The sequence below is a fragment of the Chrysemys picta genome, chromosome 3 (genome assembly GCF_011386835.1).
Source record: "Chrysemys picta bellii isolate R12L10 chromosome 3, ASM1138683v2, whole genome shotgun sequence".
In the NCBI taxonomy this organism is placed as follows: Eukaryota; Metazoa; Chordata; order Testudines; family Emydidae; genus Chrysemys; species Chrysemys picta.
In genome coordinates this window covers 84,124,188-84,150,499 of record NC_088793.1, presented here as the reverse complement: position 1 = coordinate 84,150,499, position 26,312 = coordinate 84,124,188, and the positions used below count along the sequence as shown (strand labels likewise).

At 39.7% G+C, this 26,312-nt stretch overlaps 1 protein-coding gene and 1 long non-coding RNA gene across 6 annotated transcripts in view; both read right to left on the bottom strand.

Annotated features, from left to right (window-relative positions):
- Positions 1-26,312, bottom strand: part of FOXO3 (forkhead box O3) — a 146,510-nt gene that overhangs the window by 67,603 nt on the left and 52,595 nt on the right. The gene's annotated exons all lie outside the window — the stretch shown is intronic.
- LOC135982630 (uncharacterized) overlaps positions 1-26,312 on the bottom strand; it is an 83,410-nt gene that overhangs the window by 6,381 nt on the left and 50,717 nt on the right. The window contains exon 1 of the long non-coding RNA XR_010600085.1: positions 6,729-26,312. This exon is cut by the window's right edge and continues 50,717 nt beyond it. This is a non-coding gene — a long non-coding RNA (uncharacterized LOC135982630). The remainder of the gene's footprint in view (positions 1-6,728) is intronic.

The window sequence follows — 26,312 nt, the reverse complement described above, 5'->3', positions numbered from 1 at the left end:
TTTATGTTTAATTTGTATGCTAAGACTTTCACATATATTAACAAGCCAAGGTCCTCACCCCCAAAGAACTTATATGGCTTCTTAAAGAATGATTAATCTTTTTATAGATGAAATGAGAAGGTTTTCAATAAGACAAAAACCTAAGGGGAGATTTTCAAAGGCACCAAGGACAGTTAGGTGACCGACTCCCGCTGAAAGTCAGTGAAGGTTAGGAGCCTAACTCTCATTTGCGTCTTTGAAAAATCTTTCCCTGAGTGGTTTAATACGATAAAAGGATCAGGCAAAAAATGTTTGTCTAGATTCTGGTTCTCTAATAAAGAATAAAAATTACACATGACAAGATACTGTTATATGAATTTAGCTACGTTTTTGTATATGTACATGAAAGGATTAACGGAGCAGTTTTAAAACTTTTGCCAACAGCAGGGAACATTGTTGTCACTGTCATTTTTCATACAGAAGTAATTTCAGAGATACTCTAGTTCAGTGGTTCTCAAAGCCGGTCCGCCGCTTGCTCAGGGAAAGCCCCTGGCGGGCCGGGCTGGTTTGTTTACCTGCCACGTCCGCAGGTTCGGCCGATCGCAGCTCCCACTGGCCAAGGTTCGCTGCTCCAGGCCAATGGGAGCTGAAGGAAAGGCGGCCAGCCTTTACAGCCTGTACAGATATCACTGCAGACATTCAGTGATCATTTTCATCTAAGTCATAATCCTGTGACCTGTACCTTGAATCTTACCAACAAATATTGAACTGACTACAGGTCCCAACAGATATAATTTCCCCAGTAGATTCAGGGGAAAAAAACAATACTCAAGGGTCCTCAACCTGACTTTCTTCTTCAGACCTGGCCTGTTATGCAAGTCTAACATTTTAAAGATTACTGTGTTCCAAGATCCATAGAAAGCAGAACACTCACTCCAATCCTTATTAGATCATCCTCTATAACTAACTCAGAACCTCGGGAAATCTATTGCTCCCCTCCTCAGCAGCATTTAGCTTCATGAAAATAATGAAAAGAACAACATGCCAAGAACAACTTTAATACAAAGTAATACAAAGAACTAAGTTAACATGGCATTAAATTTGAAATTTCTATTGTGCCTCAAATGTACAGCTCTTGTTGGGGATAGTGAAGGAGATCACTGCCCCTCTGAGAGCTCTGGAAAACATTGTGACTCAGCCAGGCATAATGCTACCTAGAGGTCCAGAGAGCATGACTGCTGTGACATCCTTTTATCTGCACCTGGCAAATTTTATTGGTGGGTAGGTCAGGGTTTGTGTGTGTGTATGTGTTTGTGTGTCAGGGGAGGAGGGTGCAGAGAGTGCAGTTCACCTACAAAAGGGAAAAAGCACAACCTTCTCCTAAGATTTTATCTAGAACTGGGAAAATAACAGATTTTTTGGTACAATGGCAATTTTGAAAATTCTCAAAACAAGTTTTGTTTCAGGTCAGAAACAGAAATTTGCGGTGAACCAAAAAGTTGGGAAAAAATTCATTTCAGGTCAAACAAAATGTTACATTTATATTTTGCACCAACTCACCAACCTAGTGAGAGCTTTAAACTAGGTTCAAAAGGAGCACGTGACAAAAGCCCACAGGTAAGCATAAAAAAAGGCAACCTTAATGGAGGACTAGATGTTGGGGGAGGGGAGAGAGGGGACATGGGAAAATTGCAATAGGGTCATAGAAGCAACAAGAGGAAAATCAGTGGAAAAGTCTAATCAGCATCTTAGATGTCTCTACACAAATGTAAGGAATATGGGAAATAAACAGGAAGAACTGGAAGTATTAGTTAAGTAACCAAAACTATGATTTAATTGGCATCCCAGAGAGTCGGTGGAATAAACCTCCTGATGGAATACTGGTACAGAGGGGCATAGCCTGTTCAGGAAGGAGAGGCAGGGAAAAAAGGGAGGAGGTGTTGCATTATACATCAAGAACATATTCACTTTCTCTGAGGTCCAGAAAGAGGCTAGAGGCAGACCAGTGGAAAGTCTCTGAGTAAATATAAAAGGGGGAGGGGGGAAATAGGGGTGATGTCATGGGAGGAGTCTACTATAGACAAACAAATCAAGAAGAGGAGACACTTCTAGAACAGCTAATAGAAATATCCAAAATACAAGACTTGGGAGTAATGGGGGATTTTAACTACTCAGACATCTATTGGAAATATAATATGGCAACATACAAAACTTCCAACGAGTTCCTGGAATGTATTAGGGACAGCTATTTGTTTTCAGAAAGTGGAGGAAGTAACCGGGGGACAGCCATTTTGGGCTTGATTCCAATCAACCAAGAGTAATTGGTTGCAAATCTGAAGATGGAAGGCAATTTGGGTTAAAGCGATCATGAAATGACAAATTTCATGATGCTAAGGAAAGAAAAGAGTGAGAGCAATACAATTGGAACACTGGACTTTAAAAAAAAAAGCAGACTTTAACAAACACAGAAAACTGGTAGGCAAGGTCCCATGGGAAGAAAATATAAGGGATAAAGGAGTTCAGAAGAGGTGGCAGTTTCCCAAAGAGACAATATGAACAGCACAACCACAAACTATCCTGAGGCAGAGGAAAGATAGGAAGAATAGTAAGAAGCCAATATGGCTCCATTAGGAGATATTTAATTATCTGAAAATCAAAAAGGAATCCTACAGAAAGTTGAAATACGGACAAATTACTAGAGGATTGTAAAAGACCAGCACAAGCATGTAGAGACAAAATCAGATATGCTGAGGCACAAAATGAGTTATACTAGCAAAGGACATAAAAGGCTATAAAAAGAGGTTTTATAAATGCATTAAGAGCAAGAGAAAGACAAAGGAAAGTGCATATCCTCTACTAAGCAGGAAAGGAGATCTAATAACAGATGATAACAATAAGGCTGAGGAGTTTAAGACCTATTTTACTTCAGTCTTCACTAAAAGGGTATATTGTGTCCAGATACTTAACACAATTAATATTAACAAAGGGAAGAAACACAAGCCAAAATAGGGAAAGATCGGGTTAAAGAATATTTAGATAAGTGAGATGTACTCAAGACAGCAGGGCTTGATGAAATTCACTCTAGCATGTTTAAGCTAGTTCCTTAAGTTATCTTGGAACCGTTAGCAATTATCTTTGAGAACTCATGGAGGACGGGTGTGGTCCCAGAGAACTGGTGAAGCGCAAACATAATACATATATTTAAAAAGGGGAACAAAGAGGACCTGGGGAATTACAGATCAGTCTGCCTAACTTTGATATATGAAAAGCTACTCAAACAAATTATTAAACAATTAATTTGTAAGCACATAGAGGATAGTACAGTTAAAAGGAATAGCCAGCATGGATTTGTCAAGAACAAATCATTCTATCAATCCAAGTAAGATAATGGATCAGAGGATATTGGAGTCACTCGGTAAAGTCTTAAAGGAGAGTAATGTAATTAATTCTAATCAACTTGGTTTATGAAAAATAGAGCCTATCTAATTAACTTGTAATCTCACCAAAAGAAGATATCAAGTTTGGCTGATAAAGATAACAGTGTTAACATATTATATTTAGACTTAGGTAAGGGATTTAACTTACCACCATATGACATTTTGATTAAAAACCTAAAACAATATAAAGTTAACATAGCACACATTAAATGGATTAAAAACTGGCTAAGTGATAGTTCTCAAAATGTAACTGTAAACGGGAATTATCATCAAGCAAGTGTGTTTCCAGTGGGTTCCCTGAGGAATGGTTCTTAGACCAATGCTATTTAACATTTTTATCTATGACCTGAAAGAAAACATAAAAATCATCACTGATAAAGTTTGCAGGTGACTCAAAAATTGGATGAGTGGTAAATAATGAAGAGTTCAGGTCACTGATTCAGAGCGATCTGGATCGCTTGGTAAGCTGAATACAAGCAAACAATATGTGTTTTAATACAGCTAAATGTAAATGTATGTATCTATCTAAGAACAAAGAAAGTAGTTCACACTTACAGGATGGGGGGGATTCTGTCCGGGAAGCACTGACTCTGAAAAAGATTTGGGGGTTGTGTTGGACAATCAGCTGAACCTGAGCTCCCAGTGTGATGCTGTGGCCAAAAATGCTAATGCAATCCTGGGATTTGTAAACGGGAATCTCAAGTAGGAGTAGAGAGGTTATTTTACCTCTGTATTTGGCACTGTTGCAACTGCTGCTGGGAAACTGTGTCCAGTTCTCGTATGCACAATTCAAGATAGTCATTGACAAACTGGAGAGGGTTTAGAAAAGAACACCTACAAGATTAAAAGGTTTAGAAAACCTGCCTTATAGGCTCAAGGAGCTCAATCTATTTAGTTTAACAGAAAGAATATATATATATAGAGAGAGAGATACCTATCTCATAGAACTGGAAGGGACCTCGAAAGGTCATCGAGTCCAGCCCCCTGCCTTCACTAGCAGGACCAAGTACTGATTTTTGCCCCAGTAAGTGGCCCCCTCAAGGATTGAACTCACAATGCTGGGTTTAGTAGGCCAATACTCAAAACACTGAGCTATCCCTCCCCCCAGAAGAAGATTAAGGTGTGATTTGATGAGTATCTATAAGTACCGATGTAGGGAACAAATATTTAATAATGGGCTCTTCAATCTAGCAGAGAAAGGTACAACATGATCCAATGGCTGGAAGTTGAAGCTAGACAAACTCAGATTAGAAATAAAGCATAATTTTTTGACAATAAGATTAACCATTGGAACAATTTACCAAGGGTCATGGTGGATTCGCCAGAAAATTTTTTATGTCAATATTGGATGTTATTCTAAAAGATCTACTGTAAGAATTATTTTGGGGATGTTTTATGGCCTGTATTATATAGGAGATCAGACTAGATTATCACAATGTTCATTTCTTGGATGGAAATCTATTAATCAAACCAACCCAATTTTCTTCTTTGACAGGGTTACTCGTGTAGCGGATCCAGGGGGAAGCTGTAGATGTGATATAGTTGATTTTAATGAAGTCTTTGACACAGTCCCACATGAATTTATAAGAAAATTCAGGAAATGTGGTCTAAATGAGGACTTCAGTAACTCAGCCAGAGGTTAGGGGTCTATCTCAGGAGTGGGTCAGGTTCTGTGGCCTGCAATGTGCAGAAGGTACTAGATGATCACAATGGTCCCTTCTTACCTTAAAGTCTATGAGTCTATGAAAATACTATAAAGGTGGGTGCACGACTGGTGAAATGGCAATACTCAGAAAGTAAAAAGAAGAACAGGAGGACTTGTGGCACCTTAGAGACTAACAAATTTATTAGAGCATAAGCTTTCGTGGACTACAGCCCACTTCTTCGGTGGGCTGTAGTCCACGAAAGCTTATGCTCTAATAAATTTGTTAGTCTCTAAGGTGCCACAAGTCCTCCTGTTCTTCTTTTTGCGGATACAGACTAACACTGCTGCTACTCTGAAACCACTCAGAAAGTAGTTATCAATGGTTTGATGTCAAAGCAAGAGGATGTATTTAGTGGAGTCACACAGGGGTCTGTCTTAGGTGTGGTACTATTCAATATTTTAATTAGTGACTGGGATAATGGAGTGGACAGTACAGCTTGTAAAATTTGTGGATGACACCAAGCTGCAAGGAGTTGCAAGCATTTTGGAAGACAGGATTAGAAATCCAAATGAACCTGAGAAATTGGAAAACGGACCTGAAATCAACAAGATGATATTCAGTAAAGATAAGTGCAGAGTACTACATTTAGGAAGGAAAAATCAAATGCCCAGCTATAAAATGGAGAATAACTGACTAGGATGTGGAGGCTATCGTGGATCACAAATTGAATATTAGTCAACAATGTGATGCAATTTATATATATAAATTTTTAAAAAGCTAATATTCTCAGGTGTATTGACAGAAGTAAGACACAAGAGGTAAATGTTCCCTCTACTTGGCACTGGTGGGACATCAGCTGGAGTACTGTGTCCAACTCTGGGTGCCACACTTCAGGAAAGATGTGGATAAATTGGAGAAAGTCCAAAGGAGAGCAATTTATAAAAGGCCTTTGAGTAAAGGTTAAAAAAACTGGTCACGTTTAGTCATAAGAAAAGAAACCTGACGGGGCAACTGAAACCAGTTTTCAAATATGTTAAGGGCTGTTATAAAAAGGATATTGATTAATTGTTCTCCATATCCTCTGATGGTGGGACAATGGACTTGATCTGCAGCAAGAGAGCTTTGTTAGATATTAGGAAAACTTTCCTACTGTAAGGGCTGTTAAGTTCTGGAACAGGTTTCCCAGGAATCCCCATCACTGCAGGTTTTTAAGAACAGGTTGGACAAACTCCTGTCAGGGTGGCCTAGGTTTACTTGGTCCTGCCTCAGAGCAGGGGGCTGGGCTCGAGGTCCCTTCCAGCTCTGCATTTTTATGGTTCTATGACATTTGAATCAAAAAGTGATTTTGAATCAAAATTACTGAAATGTTTCCTTTCAAAAATGTCAAAAAGAAACATTTTGATTTTGGGGGGATTTTAAAAGGACTTGTTCCTAAGTGAACAATTTGATGAAACTGAAATGAATTTAGGAAACATTTTGTGATGCCAAATCTGCATTTTTAATTTTTTTTGCTGAATAAAGTTTTGATAGACAAATTTTGCCCAGCTCTAAGTTTAACTGCATTGAAGTCAAAATAAAATAAAAAAAATCACTCTGCCATGTCGCACACTTCCATTACACACTAAATGATAACATTAAAAACACAGAGAAATAAAACGTTACCTACCAATATGTGCATCTAAAGTACCAGTACAGATCCTGTGTATTAGATGCTGAATGATACACTGCATTGTCCAGTGCTGTGGACGAAGTTTATGATACTGTCCCTCAGATTATCTGTCTTTCATTCTAGAATACATAAGGCAAAACTCAGCAGCATTGTGAGTTAATTGGATGAGTCTACAGGGCATTCCAGCAGGCTGTCTCAACTGAGTATTAATAGCATCTTTATGAAGAACCTCCAGCATTTTAATATTTTTTGAGAAGGCCCATTTTGCTCCTTCACGCTTGTTCTAATAGATTTCCATTTAAGGTGCCATGCTATATATACACTCGCCTTCCACATTTACTACCTGTTCACATGGTAAATTGCCCTATCGTCCTTTATTACCTTGAACTTTACTTGCCTCCAGTATGTCACACTGGCCAAGTTTCTTAACTTATCAGGCTTTTGTAAACCAAGAATGATTGAAGTTTGCATGCAGTACTTCCTGCATGCAACTGCAGAGTCAGCTAAACTGTGCACAAGATACGTTATTTCTGCATCATCTAATGTGCTTATTGCAATTACAGTTGTAAGGAGAGTAACATTTTTGAAGTGAACAAAATGGTACAGACTACAGAAGGGGGAGAATCAAGAAGAAGAATGAAGCAAGACCGAAAGTCCTATTCCATTGCAAGAGAGGGCATCATCCACAGTTCTAAATATACATTAATAATATTAAAGGCTCTGGGATGGACTCATCTTTTTCAGATTATTAAATATTACAGGAATGACATGCTTAAGTTTTCTGACATTTGTTAAACATAGGAGGCCAATTAGGAGGCTTTCAAACACTGCTTCTAATAATACAAAATGACGCAATCAAAATACACTACTAAGAGCATTTCAAAGGGAATTTGATAGAATAGGCTATCAGTCAAGAATGTGAGTATGTTTGCAAAATCTGGTAACATATAACACCACATACTTTTCAATTCCCATTCTTCCAGCTGTCATACTCTTTAAAATAAAATAAAAAACAATAAAAACCCCTCTCCCTCTCCTAAATTCCTTCTTTAATGGATGTCAAAGCTGGCATCTTTACTTGAGCATGATGCCTAAAGTTCACACCCTGTTACCTCCATTGGGCCACTTGTAATACTGGAGGCCCCTATGTCAGTCAAAGGACAGAAAGCCTTTCTTTTAAAGAAAGCCTGAGCTGTGAGTGCCTTACAGTAAAATGACAGATTGGAAAAGAAGAAAAAGATGACAAGCATTAGGTGCATTTGTTGGCATCCCTCTGTATATAAAACAGACAGCAAGATGTTAATACAAATGAATTTTTACTGGGATCTTGCACCTATTAAATAGAAACCTATTGAAAATAATAACTAAAATGAAAACAGTCAAACTCTTAAAATCTGGCCAACAATTCTTTATGTGATACCACACTTGAAACATAACACAGTGAAATGTAATGAGAATTAACCTTAGAAGTAAAAATTCAATGCTTAAAAATTTTGAAAGAGAGAAAGCTATGAAGTGTCCTTCAGGGCATAATTTATGTTTCATGTACATCACACAGGCGGATATGAAAATGTACACACAATATGCTGCTGCATATTGAGAGACATTATATCAGTCCCATGACCGTGAATTCTCCACTGTCTTCTTAGATGTTCTCCATATGGGCCAAGAAGCTATTAAAGGCAAAAGATCCCTTTAATTTGTTTGTAATAAGAATTCTGATATGGGGTGTTCAAACAAAATGTCTTGCTCATCTAAACAGGCTGGGTTTTTTTAAATGGAGAACACTGTGTGAAACTATTTTGATTTAAACTTGGCAGTTGTTTAATGTTTCTCTTCAGAAATACAGTTCTGAAGATGACAGAATAACACAAGTGCAGAGAGGGACTTCAATATCAAACAAAAGCATAACAGGACTAATGCTTCTGTCTCTTCCTACTCCCTTCTGACACTGCAGGATATCTGCTTTTATCATCACCATCATTTGACTTCCCAATCCTGACTACCAGTTACAGTAGTACAATAGGTACTATCTAGAGTTGCTGAGTCAAAGCAAAATAACCCTAGACATTAAACCACAAACAAGCAAAAAATAACTCAAAGAAGCCCCCTCATATAAAAACTACAACACAAATTGTGAATCACACCACGGCAATCTTACATCCCATAAGAAAGCCCTGCCCTTGCTCTTTCTTTTGTTGCTGTTGTGTGTAGACAAGATAAAAATAGTTCATTTAGGCTTAGTCATCACAAAACACTAGCTGAGCCTACCACTTGTCTTCTTCAGTTCTTTAGCACAGGGCATCTCCAGATGTCGATTTCAGTTTATGAACTGTAGGTATTGGGGGCGGGTAGGGGGAGGGGGTATGAATGCAGAGATGAAATCTCTCAACTACTCAGGGATGCATACTTTCAGATTCAGATTCTCTGATATAATGCTGGAAAGCATAGACAAAACTGAAAATGCATTCGCTTCTACACACTGCTACCAGTGCATTCACTACGAAGAATGCAAATGGCTGAATAATCAACTGCAGACGACTGCTGGGGTCATGGAAGGAGGTGGAGAGGTTGAAACCTTGAACTCCTGTTGCTGATGTATAATATCTTTATCTCTCTGTTCCCTATGGTGTGCAGTTGCTAGTTATCTCAGAGGATGAATGACTTGCCTGCTATGAATTATGTCTGCTTATCTTTGAGACGGGGCATGAACTAAGTGATAATGTCATTTAAGAATACAGCCATTAGGGAATTACAATGGTCAACAAATATTTGTGTCTTGTTTTTGCCATCATATCAGGGGTTTCTGTATATTTCTGTAGAGTTGAGGTGGGAAAGAAATGGAGGGGTCTGTAAAAGAGGGTGACTGTCACCTGTTGGATCAGCTACCTGTTAAGTTTTCTGCTGTTATTGATTTTGCAGAAAACCAGACTACACTGAGAGTGTTTTAACAATAAAAATCTCCTTGATTCTGCAGAGGATTTTAATCCATCTGACCACCAACAAAGCAAAAAGGTATCAGCTAAGATTAATGGCCAATGTAGATAGAACAAAGAGCTCTCAGGCATTTCTCTTGTATTGGGATCATGTCTACATGACCGAGTACATTTCTTCTGAAGAGCGACACATATTTTTTAAAATTAAAATCAATTGATTTAGTGACAAAATTTACAATAGTGTCTTTGACAAGTCTATTGACCTACATGACACACACACAAGACCCTGTGGCATGGCTAATTCAGAGAAGCAGATTGTTGTTTACAATAATAAAAGTACATAACATTTAAAGCATAAACACCTGTCAAAATACAATTGGTGATTCTACTAAGCAGAGTGGGCTGCAGGAGGCAGAGGGTCAGGATGCTGAATTGAACAGTTAGCCCTACAGGATAACGCCTGAGCAAGTTACGAGGATAAATCAGATGACTAAATTGAAAGCAAAGCACAAGTCTATAAAGGGCTCAGCCACACTTTATTACAGTCTTGCAAAATTCTACTCACCCATTTGCCCAGGACGCTTTATTTATTATCTCCTGGTTCCATCAATTCCCAATACTAAATAACTGAATATACCAGTTAAACGCTCCCTTTCAAGTGTTACTACTATACGGGGGTGGGAGGAAAGCATCTTTAGCTTGCAGGAATAAAATGATTCCAGACATGGAAGTAATATTTACAGACACGACTGCAGTGGTTGGCGTGTAGGCTCCCCAATTGTTTTTGAAGGGACTGCCTCTCCTACTTTGGTTTCACAATAGTGGGTCTTCCCAAAGGTGATCACCGAACATATTGTCTGTTAACTATTTTTTTATAGTACATTTTCAGAAATAAAGTTAAAACACTATACTCTGGACCAGGGGTTCTCAAACTGGGAGTCGGGACCCCTCAGAGGGTTGCGAGGTTATTATATGGAGGGTTGCGAGATGTCAACCTCCACCCCAAAGCCACTTTGCCTCCAGCATTTATAATGGTGTTAAATATATAAAAAAGTGTTTTTAATTTATGAGGGAGTCGCACTCAGAAGCTTGCTATGTGAAAGGGGTCACCAGTACAAAAGTTTGAGAACCACTGCTCTGGACCCTCCTGCACTGTGCTCTGGATGAACAGCAACTTCTCTCTTGTCTGACCTTCAGTTTACCTGGTGAAAATTTTTCTGAGACATAAAAAAAAGCTGTGTGACTACAAACTGCTCCTTTACAGAATTGCCACACAAACTCTAGGCTTCTGCACTTCAGTATCAACGGTACATGAATGTATGGATAATACAATTTCAAGAGAGCGTATACTGCGCCAATCAACCCATACAAAACTTTAAAAAAAAAAAAAAAAAAACTTTGTGTGTTTACCTCTTTTCTTGCAATCTTTACCAAGTGAACACCCTCCTGTCCTGGCAACCCTGATAGGTCGTCCGGAACATTACCAGATAAAATATAAAACGTAATCCTCATTTGAACATTCCTGGAACTGGGCCAGAACATTTGTATCTTTCCAGGGCACAGCTCAAGCTAGTACTTTTGATATCTGCTTATGCCAAGAAAAGCCTTGCTAGGACATGGAAAGAGGAAATCATTCTCTTATTTCCATGTGGACACAGAAAATTTTGCCCAGGAACAGAAGATGCCACACAAAGGGACAAAGAGCGATCAGATTTAGTTTAGAAAATATGGATCCCACTCATTGTATACGTAAAACTGAATTTCTTTCTGACACAAATTTATTTTTAAAAAAATCAAGATATTGGAAGTGAGTATAAATCCCTAAATAATCTATGCTTTTGTTCAGATAATATTTTATCTGTGGGTATAAACTAAAGAACTTTGGAAATTTGGTATTAATCTCATCTCCCTGTCCATACTGGTTTATATTAGCATTTAATTTCATTCTCTTACATAAAACCTATTTTTCTCCCACACTGCCCCTTCACCCACCACCACAAATGAGGAGTTATACTGCATGGTTCCAAGAAAGGTTTAATTAATACGTTAGATCCCAAACTCATGAATAATCTGTTCATGGAAAAATAAAGGCAACAGATTTACAGGTTTTTGTATGCAAGGGGAGAAAGGACTCCCTTGTTAGTTTCTATTTATGGACCCATAGCAGATGACCTGAATCTCCTCCATCCCCACCCCCCTTCCATAGAGCCTATAGCTCAGATTATTCTCTTCCTAATGAAAACACCACCTGCCATATGGACAGGAGATTAATTACATTACATTTACATTAATAAAATACATGAGTCACATTTGCACTACACATACTTCATGTGTTAGAGCAGTGTTTTATATTTGGGTCTGTATACAATAGAAAGACACTCAAAAATGGGATTTTCCTCACTGAATTTTAGGAAAATGAAGATCAGGTCTGATTCATATTTCAATCTGAATGCAAATCAATTTAAGGGTGGAAAGGTAGTTTTCCTATTCCACTTAATCACAAAGCCTCAGCCTAGTAGATTTTAGGCCAAGGTTTAACTGCACCCCTTCTCCACCTCAAACACACCACCCTCCTCACCAGAAACCTGATCCAAAGCCCAATAAAGTCAATGGCTGGCTTTCCATTGACCAAAACAGGTTTAGAGATGGCCACTTCCCCTTAGATTTTTGGTAAATGTGGTTTTCCAAGACTCCCAAAATGTAATTTTCACATGCTCCAGATTAATGCACCTCAGAACATGTTATGTATTCCAGAGCAAGTTAGACTTTAAGTCTGTAGTGTCCAGACCCCTGCTTAGGGGGCCTCTAGAACTGCTGAGCTCTATAAAAGGGTCTTTCAAAGGCAGGGAAATGAGGACAGAGTGGTAGATTACAGAGGAGAAGGGACTTGGGGCTCCAATGGAAGTCAAGAAGAGGGACTGACCTTATCTGAACTTGATCAAAACTTTTGGGTTTAATTTGAGGGGTGAGCAATAGTTCAAGCCAATTATTTCCCCCATCCCTAATGCTATACTCAGCACTGAATTTACAGAATGCTCTACCCCTTATGTTGTGTCTCAGGGAACATTTCCATCTCTCTGCTAAAAGACTCATTATTCATGTTTCTGGGAATGAGGAGTGGAGAATTAGAAAACAAAATGCCTGAATAGGAGACATTGCACATAAGAGTTTCACCACTCAAAGATCACTGCAAAATGAGTCACTTACTGTACTGCTGATGCATTTGTGTTGAATTAAGGAGTACAGCAAATTGATTTTATCCCCAGATTTAATGTTCTGTCCTACTAGCATTATTTGTTTGGGAGGGGGTTCTGTCTTTGGCTACAAGACCAGCACGAAATTATCTGCTGGTTTAGTCTACTTCCCTTCTCCCCAAGGGAAGCCAACTAATACGAAATAATAACAATCTTTTAACAAAAAAGGGAACAAAGATTAAACAATAAGAAATTCCACTAACACTGCTCTGTTCTGTCTTAATGATTAGGAGGTACCTAAGCGTGTTTGGTTTGTCCAAGTAAAGGCTATGGGATTTTTTCAACCCACTCTTACATTCCTGACTTCCATTCCCTGCTTATAGCAGAACTGAGACAGAAAAGATTCTCCAGGACTTTAATGCTGCTTGATACCAGACATTAGGGTAAAATCCTGGTCTTGCAAGGGAGTCTTGCCATTCACTTCAATGGAGCCAGGATTTCACTGTAGAGTGCAACCCCTCTCAATGTTATACTTGCATTCTCTCTGAAACTTATCTCCTCCTCTTGCACAGAGCATAGGAATGAATATGCATCTGGCACAATGCCATCTCCCTGGCTGGCACAGAAATGGTACTCGCCAACAAAAGACACCCAAAGTTTCCTTTTAAAAGGACTATCAAGATTCTGGCGAGAGAGGCAAATGAAGGGAATCCCAGAGTTATCCCTTTTGTTCCTAACCATAGCCTTCCATATCAGGCCATCTTGACTATCTGGCTGAGGACTGATTGTGAATTTCTTCAAGGCAAGTCAACATCTCTACCGGTTTGGCAACAGCTGGAAGGCAGAGACTGTCTGAGATGCAAACTTCAATCCCAGCAACTGGACTGCAGATCAAGCCTTGGTGCTCAGGTCAGATTCTGTCCCTCAATACACACCTTTTACACCAATGGGCATGTGTAACTCCCCCTGACTTTGCAGGAGCCACATGTACATCCAAGAGCAGATTTTGTCTATAGTTGTTTTTGGTTTTGTAACGGTTTCTATCTCTCTTAACAGAGAAAACATGCTGTTTATAAACCCAATAACTTCTTAAATGTATTCATTCCTTTAACAGACAAACAACACTGAAGTTCCATTAGATGTATGTATTTTATATTTTTACTTTGGGGAACAACAGAGTGTTCTTTTAACAAGTATGTTGTTTAACTGGAATGTATATTTTGGTGTACAGGAACCGTATGTTTTATCACAGCAGACTTTTACAAATGTACTGACACAGATGCTATTTGTTTCACAAGTTCCACTGGCCTGCTCTAAACAGACCTAAGGAAGACATGATTAGATCGGTGCCTAAGTCATAAGTCTATACATCCAAAATTACCCCCCAAATATTAAACATACAAAAGAAAACCAACTTTCACAGCACACAGTGCAGGTAGCGGAAGTTTCAATGAATTCATTTTCCTAAGCTATCCCCAGCATTTTCAGCAGAGCAGGGATACAGATCTCAATGCTTGAATGCAGCAATGTTTATTGCACTAGCTTGGTGATTCACTAAGTACAGGATGTGCCCAATTATACTGTGTATTTTTCCAGTCCTATTTCATAAACTCCAATTGCACAAGTACAGCAATTCATCCTTTCTTGCTTGTCCATTAAAGCTCATTTTATGTAAGATCCTCCACCTTGAACAATAAAAATGCAAGCTGGCTACATACATATTTTTTGGTTTTGTTGTTGTAACCATGGAACCAACAAAATCAGCTGCTGAGTATGTATATTATGTGATGAAACAACCAGTTTGGTATTTGTCTGAACCTGTTAAAAAAAGCTTTGCCTTTTATACAGGACACAATTTCTGCTCCAAAATCCAAAAGTTAAAAACAGCAGTTCTGAGGACACATTTATTCTAAGCCAACAACGTTTGGCTGCCTAATATAAAAATTTACAGAATTGCTACAACTAAAAACAAATCATTGGAGTGTTCCAAGATAAATAATTATTTAGAATTCTGGTTATCAGGCCATAAATGTGGCTTCTAATCTAATTGGTTTCAACATCACTGGAGTGATCGAAAGGAACAACATAAATTTACGGATCTGTAAAGAGAATGTCTATATCCCAGGGAAATTGGCCAGACGTTAATGCTTCACACTTTTCCTTTCGAAACTAATCACTTCAGGTAAACAAAACACTTTATTTTGAAGTAAATGATCAAGGTAATGTGGCCAACAGTAAACTGACTTATCTTGACAATGATCTCATTTCACCTTCTAGAGTTCAAGGATGCATATTTATTTACTTTCCCAAACAAAACTCGCTTCCTTAGTAAAATTAACAAAGATGACATTATGAAAGTGTCAGACTAATAAACCACCAGTGCCGTTTCCTAGTTTCCCATCGTGGCACATGTGGAACATTTATTAGAATCCTCGAAGCTAAAAAAGGAAAATAGAATGACAATACAAGACGTAGTTGCTATACAGTGCTTTTCACCTGTAGATCTCAAAGAAGATTAAGTGAAGTGTCACTGTGCCTCATTTGCAGATGGGGAGACTGAGGTACAGAGAGGTGAAATGACTTGCCCAATGAAATGACAACAGGTCAGTGAAAGAGCTAGCAACTGAATCCACATTTCTTAATCTGATGATTTATCCACTGGCCCATGATGTCACCCCAGTGTGAATATCAGGGGTTCTCAAACTTCATTGCACCACAACACCCTCTGACAACAAAAATTACTACACGACCCCAGGATGGGGGGACTGAAGCCTGAGCCCCACCGCCCCAGGCTGGGGGGCCAAAGCTGAAGCTCAAGGGCCTGTAATCTGAGCCCTGCCACCCAGCGCTGAAGCCATCAGGCTTTGGCTTCGGCCCCAGGCAGTGGGTCTCGGGTTTCAGCTTCGGCCCTAGGTCCCAGCAAGTCTAATGCCAGCTCTGGCGACTCCATTAAAATGGGGTTGCAACCCACTTTGGAGGCCCGACCCAGAATTTGGGAACCACTATGTTAGATCAGCTAGCTTGTGTACCCAGCAGTACATTTTCAAGACAGTCACATATCATCTTATTTGTTAATTTTAATACATGAAGCATCAATTATTTGCTAAAGTAAATATACACTTGAATTTCAAAAAGGTAAGAGTCTGAGGAAGTTCTGACCTAAAAACCTTGAAAACGTGGGAAGGATTCTACTCCCTACTCTGGTCCCTATGTGCTCCTCTATTGCTTATCTGCCCATCTCATGAGCCCCAACGGAGGAGATGTGTAGCAGGAGCTGGGCGCAGGAGAGAGCAGTTCAGAATGCAGAGACCAAATGGACGGCTAAGGGGGTAAGATATGAAAGTACATATCTGTGTTCCGACTTTAACCCAGCTTGAGAATTCTTTCCTTCTCTTGAGCACATCAGTCATTGACACAGTACACTGTTTAAGGAAGTTGGTGCCACTTCCCAGGTTTGTGTGTCTAGCAGTCACTTGTCAGGCTTTGCAACCCCACTTAAGAGAAAGACACGCCAAACTAAAATTTTTAAAACCATTAATCACACCCTCACAACCTCAGATAAGGCAACATGCAACGTATGCTTATGTGGGTCTTGCCTTTAGCCATAATCAGGAGCCCCTCAGTGGAATAGGCTGTTTGAGGTACTCTAACAACAAACTGTTACAGAAATGAAGAGGGAGAGGCAAAGGTCAATTGAATTCACTCTATATAAAAAGACAGTTATGTCAGAAATATCTTAATACCTGAACACAAATGGGTTGATTAACATTCATGAAATGAGACTAATCAATTCTTTACATAAAATGAGACCAGAATTTAGGTCGCATTCTTATTCTTTGACACTTTAAATGCTTGGAGTGGAGTTAAAATTAAACACTGCAGCTTCAGAAAGTTCCCTATAAAGAGTTGCCGAAGGAGACAAATCATATGAAACACTGCTTTATTATTCTGATGGCAGAGGCAAGATGCAATTGTACAAATGACAGTTGAAGGTATGCAATTCAGGTAGCACTTTTAACCTACTGCAGCGCACTGAAAAAGCTGTTCTGTCCTGTTTGTGAACTATAGGGAGTTAAATATCAAAATAACTTAAAGCTTCTATTTGCAGACAATACTGCACATATTTTTGGATTTGTGTTAAAAAATGTAAGAAGTGCCTATTCAATTTGCTTCATTTCTAAGTTATGTTAAATATTAACTCTGAGCTACTACTGTATTTAGTATCTGATCCAAATGCTCTGTATGTAAATAGGCTAAATTTGGGCAGGCTGGGGGACGGAGGAGGGAGAGGTGGTGGAAAATCATCTATGAAAAGAAATGACAGCTAGCTAAAACTAGACTAATTAGAAAATGGGTAACCATTTAAAAAGTAACTACTTTTAATTAAAATTGATGTCTTTTCTAAAAAAAAGTTCCAATTCCAAAAATTACTGGCTCAATACACAAATTACTGGGTGAAATTCTATAGCTTGTTTTATTCAGGTCAGACTAAATTGTCACATGGTCATTACTGACCCTAATAGACAAGTTAAAAAAAGACCGTTAATTCTAACTTCCCCTTATCCAACACAGAGCGCTATGTGGGTTCATGAACTGTAGGGACAAAGGAACTACCTTACTCCTAACTGTGTCTTGTTTAACTCAATCACTGAGTTAACCCATTCCTGTGCATATGTGAGTATATAGATCTTTAAATGATTATTTTTTTCTTCTAACCAAGCTTTCCAAAATGTGAAAAAACTTCTTGGATCAGCTCTCACTTTTTGAAAGCATTTTAATACAACTACATCCTTAACAGTATGTGGACTTCTATCTTTGTTACAGGCCACAGCTACAGTGCTGGGTACCAAACATTCAAGCCATTATCAGGGCTTGAACATTTTATCAAGGTCCTTTCACTGGTGTATACCAGTATCTATGTGTATACACAATTAAATGCAAGTCAAAACTTCATTTTCTTTGTCACCAGAGAGAAGCGAGGAAAATTTTTACATTTCACCTATATATTTCCCCATAAACAGAACAAGTATTTAAATGACTTTTTTAATGCGAAGTTATGATAATGAGGTCAGTGGAGAAACACAACAAGAATAAATAGTACAACATACTGCCAGGACAATACCATAGACTCCCTATCATTTTTGGTCCTGTATGGATGTAAGAATAGTGCTATTTCTAATTTGGCTTGACTCACTACTGGCAACGAAAATGATTGGGGGGGGTGGGGCACATGACTTATGAGGAGAGGCTGAGGGAACTGGGGTTATTTAGTCTGCAGAAGAGAAGAGTGAGGGGGGGATTTGATAGCAGCCTTCAACTACCTGAAGCGGGGTTCCAAAGAGGATGGAGCTAGGCTGTTCTTACTGGTGGCAGATGACAGAACAAGGAGCAATGGTCTCAAGTTGCATTTGGGGAGGTCTAGGTAGGATATTAGGAAACACTATTTCACTAGGAGGGTGGTAAAGCACTGGAATGGGTTACCCAGGGGGAGGGGAGGCGGGCGGGTGGAATCTCCATCCTTAGAGGTTTTTAAGGCCTAGCTTGACAAAGCCCTGGCTGAGATGATTTAGTTGGTGTTTGTCCTGCTTTGAGCAGGGAATTGGACTAGATGACCTCCTGAGGTCTCTTCCAACCCTAATATTCTATGATTCTATGACTCTCAATCCCTTTACTCAAAGGGAGCAACAGCAAAAAAGGGAGCGATATATACTTGAAGAAATTGCAAGAATCTGTTCCACTTATATGTGGAAACAAGCCTGACAGATGCAGATCACTTTGGGGTGTCTGAGGAGGAGGGGTACAATGCATTCATGTTATGTGATGAGATGGAGAAGAGGAAGAGTAGTTCTTCTGGAATGAGCATATTAAACATCTCCCCTTTCCTGTATGCAAGGTTAGGCCCTGATCCTGCAACTGATTCTGAGCACATGGATCCCTGTATTTGTTACTTCAATACATCTAGGTGTGGGTAGACCCCTGCACCTGCTCAGAGCCCAACTGAAGTCAATGGAGCATTGCATAGGTGCAGGGGCCCACCAGCATGAAATAAGTTGCAGGATCGGTGTCTAAGGTTTGATCAGAATCAGTTATGCATTCCTATTCAAAATCTGGACATTTAAGCCCTGATCCCATTGAGCTCAGTGGCACTACTCACATGACTGCACACCAGTGAAAAGCAAGCTGCATCCACACTACAGCTACACGTCAGTGAAAAGCTCTGCCACCAGGGAGGCAGCAGGGAAACGCTCCAGCAATGGAGAAACAGCGAGACTGCTAAAAATAGCAGAGTAGACAAGGAGACACTGCTTGGGCGAACAAAGAGCAATGTAAGGTATATACCTGGATACATACCCATAGGGTGCAGGAACATCTTTACTCTACTCACCTAAGCAATGCCTCACCATCTACACTGCCATTTATATCTGTGCTAGGGGGGGTCTACCCATGTATGTACCCTACACTCCTCTGAAAGAATTGAGCAGAGTGGGCATACCTTAAAGTTACTCTTGTACGTAAGTCTTTGCAGAACTGAGGCTATACTAGGGAAAGGGCGAGTCTCAAGCACTAGTGTACAGGTAGCATTATCTGAGGTGAGCTAACTTTTATATACAAAATGCCTAAACTTATTCCACCCCACCCTCTTTTTCCCAAGCAAAGGCTGAATACTGGTTCTAACTGTATACTGTTGGTTTGTGTTCTTTTCATATTCATTCCTCCAACTCACTCAGAAAAATAGTAGGAATATGCTCAAAGTCTGAGATGCAGGGTTTTAGCCATGATACACCCGTTTGTGCACATTTAGGAGAACCCTCCCTCTTCACTTACACCAAAGAGACATTGTCAGCTCAGAACATAGTCATTTAAAAACAAACAAACTTAAAAGCAGTTTCAGGGACTACCCTGAATCACCCTGACAATTGTGGTTTTACAAATCGTATTGCCCTGTTTTTTAAGAGTTTCTCTCTCCTCTGCTGTGTGAAAGACCCACACAAACAATAGAGGAAAGCAACTACAATAAAGGGGAAAGAGTGAAAATTGACTATACACAAAGGGCCTAGTCCCAAATCCTCTGAAGTCAACTCCAAATGACTTCAATACACTTCATATTAGGTCCAAAGTGCTGTCAAGTGCACAAAAGTAAACAGACTTAAAAAATCATGAGAAAAAGATGTTTTTCTCTCATCGCTTTCATTTACAATAATCTTAGATGTTGCTTGTAACAATCACAGCTAAAAATAATCTATACCATAAGTGACTTTTAAACTGTCCCTTTGATATTAGTGAGTCACATGGTTAAATACTTACCATGCTGTAAACCTATCTCAAGGCTTTCAGGAGATGAAAATAAATGTACATTCATACAAAAACCACAATGTTGTATGCCAGTTAAAGCTTAGGGTGACCAGATGTCCCGATTTTATAGGGACAGTCCCGATTTTTGGGTCTTTTCCTTATATAGGCTCCTATAACCCTCACCCCCCCCGCCTGTCCCGATTTTTCACACTTGTTGTCTGGTAACCCTATTAAAGCTAGTCTACAATTCATTAATACACATAAAACAAAATCACCCAGCAAGGAAATGAAAATTAAGACATCTAACAACAGTACACACTCTCGGCTCCTCCATCAACACCCCCGCCCCACTCACCTCACCACTAGAGCTACCACCATACTCCATAACCTGAACTCTTCCAGCACCTGTTGCGTCAAACTCACACCTACTGCCACCACAAGCAGAGTGGACTTTACCCCCACTCTCTTTTCAATACAGCTCGGGGGTGGGGGAGAATCACACTCGCTCATGTTCGGGGCAATGGGTGCTAGAAGGCTGGTATCCTTACTGCGGTAGAGAATAGGTGTAAACTATCTTTTTAATAGCAGTCACTGTACTTCAGTATCATAACATCCCTAAGAATGTTAGCATTAATGTTACGCTAGAAGAAGCATATAAGAAAAAAACCTGTCTATCAAGAAATAGGTTACCCTTCACCAATAGTGTTTGTAATTAGGAAGCGTTCTCCTAAATGACCTTTTCATGTAACTCCCCCTCAAGCCAAGAGTACCCAACCACTAAACACAGCTAAAGGTAAAAGCTGCTGCATGAAGGTCCTAAAAGAAGATAGTAGTGCTGCATGCCTGGAAGGTGTCGTTTGTCCGTAACATCTCAAGCATTCAGACAGAGATGGACAGAGACACGCTTGGCTTAATGCTTCTCCCCCTTTCCCCTCTCTCGGAGCTGGTATTATGTTTGAACATTTTGCCCCAAGTACCTATAGCCGTTACTGATTTTACATGCTACTTTCCTGCAGGAATAATTTCCATACAGGCCATTCTATTTATGTTACTCATTTCTAATCAGAGAGTGAAAGAATAGCGCTTGCTAGAAATGACTTCTTGGTTTACAATCCATTTTCAGGCAGTGCCAACAATAGTAGTGCTTAAAGCTAATCCATTTACTCAGCTTACCTGTTACACTCCCATCTCCCTAATAAATGGGAACTGCACTGAACTTGAAAACTGCTTTTAAATGACATGTGGTAACCTCTCTTGTGTCATGTACTTGGAAAGCTGTCGATTTGGATTAAGACACAAGCAAACCAAAATTGTCATACGAGTTTCTCACATACTGCATATGGTATTCAAAAACTACCCAAGCAAAGAATTTGAAAGCTTCTCTCTTTGAATTACAGCTGGAAGTGCTGTATGCATTACTACATATAAACTGTTCAATGTCTATACTTTGCTTTCAACAAATGATACCCATAAATGACAGCATAAACAGAGAATCTCTAGTGTTGAGGAAACAAGCGTAAAGTATGAAATTAACCCTTGTGATTTCTCTTTTCAGCCAATGGGAGCTTCGGGGCTGGTACCCACAGGCGAGGGCAGCATGCGGCAGAGCTGCCTGCCCCACCCCACCCCCAGGAGCCACTGCTGAACATGCTGGCCACTTCCAGGAGCGGCACAGGGCCAGGCAGGATAAAAATCAATTATTTTTTTTAAATAAAAAAATCAGATTTTTTTTATTGAAATTGGATTTTTTTGATAAAATGCTTTTTGAAGAAAAAATCCTATCTAAAGATCGTTTTAATTAAGATACATTACAGCTCAAATATATCTCATCATGGAATAGGGATTATAAATTCTAATTCTATAGTATGAAACAATATATTTATGTAATGTTTAAGAAAAGTTTTGTAAATGAGTTCCAATAGTTCATGGATTAGGGACCCAATTTTATGGGGTTCCAGGGGCTTCTGTATAGATTATTTAGGTTAATCTTTCTATCTACCCAATGAGACTCAATGCTAAGTCTAGAAGATACCATCAGAGATGCTTAGTTTTGCAGTTCTCAAACTGTGGATTTGTGTCTCCAGAGATAACATGCTGGTTAACAGCAAAAATGTTTTTAAATAAATAAAGAAAGAAATAATAAATATATAGAGGTGAGAAATAACAGACCTCAACCCTGTTGTCCCTCTGCAAATTTGTGTACACAGAATCAATCCCTTACCTCTCTCTAAAAGTGCAAAGTTTCAGAAAGTTCAATGAATAGAAGATTGTTGGGGGCGGAATAGATCTGGACAAGGAGAAGAAGTCTGGAGATAAATGTGAGAAGTGAGGGACAAGCAGTAGAAACAAAAGTGAAACTGTTTGAGCAGCATATTCCCTAAGTCCTGAGGTCTTTCTGAGTGTAGCCTTCATTGATTTGAGATCTACGATACCATTCTCTCACTAGAAGGGAAAACCTATAATAGCAGCAGGCCATAAAAGAGACCCAGTTTCGGAATATTTTAATCAAGTTCCTCTACCTGTGGGTAAGACAGGCATGCGTGCAAAATGCAAACAGTGCAACAAAGACATGCAAGGCCTGGTCGCCCGAATGAAACAACATCATGAGACGTGTTCCTTCTCAGGAGGAAGCTGCGTTGAAGATGATGAAAGGAACATGTCTGAACATGCAGGATCTTCAGGTTGGTAAACTTTTTTATTTCGTACTTCTTTCTTAAGGACTACCTGTCTTCCTTCTGGGCTATTCTTGAATTCTCATGTTTGAGCAAAAAATATAGTTGTTACTCTATGGTACTATCATTTTAGATGCAGCTGTGATAAAAAATAAATAGGTGAAATAGGCAGATCTTCATTTTACAATTTCACCTTTAAAATAATACTGAGTGTCAGTGAATGCAATGAGTAATACTAAATGAGCAATATGGTAATAATAATTAAATAACTGCATTTACTTATTTTGTTTAGGAGAATCCATCCTGAACATACAGGATTCTGAAGACTATCCACCTTCAAGATCACCATCATTTTCTATAGTTTCAGAGTTATCTGCCAATGAGAGTGTTTCAGTCACATCATGTACGTTACAAAGCCACAGTATATCATCTGTAGCAAAAAGAAAAAAAATCTCTATCATCCAGAAACAACCATAGATAAGTTTGTGATAAGAATCAGCAGATTACAAAAAGAGGTAATTGATGAAAAAATTGCCCGGTTTGTTTATGCAACAGACTCTCCTTTCCGTATGACTGAGAACCCACATTTCATTAACATGGTTCGGTCATTAAGACCAGGATACAGTCCACCCAACAGAGCAGATGTTGCAGGCAAATTGCTGGATAAAGTGTATGAAAGAGAAATTGAGCAGTGTGCAAAAGGTCTAGAGGGTAAAACTGTTAGCCTGAGTCTTGATGAGTGGAGCAATGTCCCCAATGATCCTGTTGTATGTCCTTGTGTGACAACAGAAGAAGGGAATGTCTTCCTTATAGAAACAATTGATACATCAGGAAATTCACACACAGGAGAATACTTACAAGAAGTAGTAGTAAAAGCTATAACAAACTGTAAAAAAAAAAATCATATGTCTAGTACGCAGCTTGGTCACAGACAATGCTGCAAATGTATCCAAGATGAGAAGAAATTATTTAGAAGAGAGTCCCAATAACATAAGGTTGCAGTGCTCATTTGATGCACCTCCTAGCCAAAGACTTCAGTGTTCCAGAAATAAAGGCTAATGTTGTTGAAATTGCAAAATACTTCCGTAACAACCACTTTGCAGCAGCTGCTCTGAAAAAAGTGGGAGGAACCAAGCTAACTCTCTCACAAGACGTGCGATGGAACTCAGTAGTGAACTGTTTTGAACACTATATCAAGAACTGGCCTAATCTGATGAGAGTTTGTGAACAAAATCATGAAAAAATAGATGGCATTGTCATAGCCAAAGTTCTCAACATTGGGCTTAAGAGAAATGTTGATTGAACACATGCTGAGTACCCTGAAGCCTATTTCTGTAGTCTTGAACAAAATGCAGGGAAATAGCTGTTTTATTGCTGACGCTGTTGAAATCTGGAGGGACCTGAGTGAGATCTTAAAAAAAGAAATATGCAATGACAGAGTTAAATTACAAGCATTAAAAAAACGAATGGGACAAGCAAATATTCTCAATACTCGGTACCAGGGTCAAACTTTAACTGCTGAAGAAGAGGAGCCTACCTTAGCCCCGCTGCGTGCTGCTGCCACCCCGGTGCCCCTCGAGGTAAGCGGCTCCAGGCCAGAGCCTGCACCCTGAACCCCTCCTGCACCCCACACCCCAACCCCCTGCCTTGAGCTCCCTGCTGCACCCCTCCTGCACCCCACACCCCAACCCCCTGCCCTGAGCCCCCTAACCCCCTGCCTTGAGCTCCCTGCTGCACCTCTCCTGCACCCCAACCCCCTGCCCTGAGCCCCCTCCTGTACTCCACACCCCTCCTACACCCCTGCCCTGAGCCCCCAACCCCCTGTCCTGAGCCCCAGGCTGCACCCCGTGCCCCTCCTGAATGCCAACCCCTTGCCCTGAGCCCCTTCCTGCACACCGCACCCCCTCCCATACACCGCACTCCCTTCTGCACCCCAACCCCCTGCCCCAGCCCTACATTCATGGCCCTGCATACAATTTCCCCACACAGATGTGGCCCTCGGGCCAAAAAGTTTGCCCATCCCTGCTCTATAAGCTTATCAAATAGAACTGCTAAACTTTGCTGCATTCATGAAACAAAGGGAAGAAGTCAGCTGCTTCTGTGGTAGTTAGCAGGCTTTGATTCAGATTCAGCTCTTTTTAAAAACACAGAAAATGAAAGGTCAGAGAGCGAGGGCCTGATTCAATCTATACAAAGGCCAATACTGGTATTTTTTGCCACTTCTAAAAATCACCTTATATTATTATTTTGCCTTTCTTCATTTTTCTTACGTCCTCAGTGAGGCAGAAGAGGCTGCCAAAGTGTTGTTGGAAGAACCGCTTGCAGCTTCATGCAAGTGGTTCTGCCACTTCAGCCCTTAGTATCCTCCTCCTCAAGTTCTTCAACCTTACCTCCATTCTCACAACCTACTGCAAGCTAAAGGCAAGAATAAAGAAGAAGCAGAAGACGGAGTGAGACGCTTCTTTGGGCTTGGATAAGCAGCACCTGCTGCGCCCACGGACTGTAACAAGGAGCATTCTCGGGAAAATATTGGTAGGTGAAAGGCCTGCTTGAATTGATCCTGGCAAGAACTGATAAGTTACAAACTTCAATGACTAATGAATATGGAACAAAACTATCCTGGATGGACAAGCTGGAGGAGAAATCTGGATCAAATGTACTGCAAAGAAAATTAAAAACACACTCTTCCAATTAAAAAGCCACATTTCTCACAACTAAATTTTAGTCTAAAGAAAACATCTCTCTATCCCCTGTAAGAGAGGTAAGAAGACTTTGGACAAACAGACCCATGCCCATAATATATTGGCCGTTCTGGACAGACAGATGGACACACATGCAGCCTCCTGATCCCTTTATTATTAAAGAGTGGATACTGAGGCTGTAATACAAATGAACCCTATAGAAGATTTTCTTTATACAGAAAATTGCTATCTGACACTGGTGTGCAATCGGTCCAGTGGCAGTGTGACCAAGAGAAACAATTACTGTAAAGTGACTACTGAATGTAATTCTCAGGGAGGGAACTCTGAGGGCCACAGGACAAAAGGAAATTTAACTCTCAGGGGAAAATTCCATCCTTTCAAATTCTGAGGAGCACAGCTGCACACAGACTAGTGAAGCAAGTCTTTCCAGATGCTGGCATGGAAACAGAATTACTGTTCCCCACCAAACTTTGGATCAACTTAAAACAGTCAATTTTCCAACTTTCGGAACATTAAATTGACCTCTTTATTTGTTGTTGAAGACAGAAGAATATTAGCATCACAGTGGCATCGAAAGATCAAGAGGACTAAATGAGTATTTCAGTGTGTATATTCATATGTATTTAGTTGAAGATTTTGAAAGTTTTTTCTGTTCACCAAATGCTTAGCACTCAAAATTCCATCTGAATATTTATTTAAAATATTTATTTGGGTTGATATGATAATAAAGAAAGTTAATTAATAGTAATGTTGAATCTCATTGGTTGTTCATTTGCTTATAGAA